The 2064-nt window shown below is 43.1% G+C and overlaps 1 non-coding gene across 1 annotated transcript; it reads right to left on the bottom strand.

Annotated features, from left to right (window-relative positions):
- Window positions 1-1414: 1414 nt before the first annotated feature.
- TRNAI-AAU lies at window positions 1415-1487 on the bottom strand. Its single transcript has one exon. It is a non-coding gene; the product is annotated as a tRNA-Ile (tRNA).
- Between the last annotated feature and the right edge of the window lie 577 nt (window positions 1488-2064).

Here is a 2064-nt window from a genome sequence, read left to right as displayed (position 1 = left end):
ATCCGATGATATTGAATATATATTGTATATTCCTCTTGAATTCTTTTTGGTTCTAATTTCAAATTTATTTGAAATTGTACATTCATATGCATGTATGTAGTACCGTAGAATATATGAAACTCCTTCAAAATTAAAATAAAGCACAAAAGAAATAAAACAATACAAATTAAACAGAAAACAGGTTTAGGGGGGGGGCTAAAACCCTAAACCTGTGGCGGCCTTTAGTCGCGGTTGGCCAGAAGAACCGCGACTAAAGGTCCTCCGCCCCGACGGCCGCCTGGCGCCCACGTGGACGGGCCGTTAGTCGCGGTTCTTAAGCAGCCGCGACTAAAGGTGGGGGGCTTTAGTCGCGCTTATTTGGTCGCGGTTGCGCAACCGCGACTAATGGCAGTTGCGAACCGCGACCAAAGGCCTTTTTTCCACCAGTGATCTAGGTCAACCTTGAAACAATGGACGCTAGCTAGTGCATGTCCAGCCAAATGTACAATCACCGTGTGTAGGGACACATTTTTGGTTAACATTTATGTACTCCACATGCAATGTATGCACTACCAGCAGTAGCACTTTAGATCTTCAATGTGCGCTGTTGCATCCGGGTTGCACGGTGGATCATGTGAACCATGACATGCATACGCACCACCAACCAGGCTATAACGTACGTGTAAACGTGTGCACCCAACACCACATATATGTTTGGTCTCTGAGACCATCTACAGCCGGACGCCTCAAACCATTCCTCATACGCCCGTGAAGACTGGATAAAAAAGAGAAGAAAAAAAGTGACCCAACCGGATCCCTCATGTCATCCCTATACGTTCGGGCTATCCGCAAACCCTTATATCCATCTCAAATATGAGGAGGATATGAGGGATCGTGGACGCGCCCAGGAATTCCGCCATGTAGAACGCAACTCCACCTCGGACCACCTTTTCTATATCTTTGTTCATTCTTGTATTTCTCTCTCTTCATCTCCACCAATCACATGCAATTAACCGGACATATGAGAAAGAAAATGAGCATTGTGGCTGCGCGACTCAAAGTGTCTACAGGCATTTAAGGGATTGAATTAGTACGTGGCTGAAGATGCTCTAACTTTCTGATTCTTTCTTACTAGACGTACGCTTTTACCTCCGCCTTTTCCTTGTGCTTGGGTACCACCGGTGCTAGAAGACGACGTTGCATGCACGAGGAGCAGCAGTAACCCGAGCGACATCACCATGCAGTACGACAACGCATGGCAAATCATTGGAGCCAGGCCGGCTGCCGGGTTACGCCGCTGTGGCATATTTCTCTTAAATAACAACGTGAAGCTAGCTAGCCACATAAGTTGTGCTCACGAGACAATGACAAGAGCAGCAGCAGGTCCACATAGCGGTGCTCCCAATTCTTTTATCTCGTACAGTTGCAAAAAAATTGGCCCATGCAGGTCTCGAACCTCGACCTTGGCCTTATTAGGACCACGCTCTAACCAGCTGAGCTAATAGGCCAGTTTAATTACATGATTAATGGATTTTTTTATTAAATATTGTTCAAAAATAAAAAATAAATGACTACACCCTTCCCCAAATATATATGGCCTAATACACCTTTCGAGATTGCCTTTGACCCTGGGTTGGAGTAATAATACAGACATGCATATTACACAAAGCACATCGCTAAATTCGTATGTGAAAGGAGCTTTTAATGATATAATGTTTATATCATGCATCTTATATATTATTAATTTTATCAATAATAAAAGACAACCTCGAAAAAGGTATTAACCCCTATATATTGGGATGGAGGGAGTACCAAACTAGGGCAATTTCAGCTCAAAAAATATTAGGGCATGCAGTTTCAGTGCAATATATCATATCTTTTTTAACAAGGTACAATGCAAACACTCATATATACACACATGTACTCATTCCTATGAACGCGCGCACAAACCCTAACCTTATTAGCACCTCCGAGATACCGAGCCGCCATATATAACGTCTTAAGCTATATATCTAGTTGCATTAAATAGATGTTAAGATATAGTAGTCCCGGCCAATATTGTTATAGCTAAAGCAACCATCATTT

Source organism: Triticum dicoccoides, chromosome 4B (genome assembly GCF_002162155.2).
Source record: "Triticum dicoccoides isolate Atlit2015 ecotype Zavitan chromosome 4B, WEW_v2.0, whole genome shotgun sequence".
NCBI classification, from domain to species: Eukaryota; Viridiplantae; Streptophyta; class Magnoliopsida; order Poales; family Poaceae; genus Triticum; species Triticum dicoccoides.
Note: the sequence above shows the minus strand (reverse complement) of the source record. Positions and strands in the feature narration are given on the sequence as shown.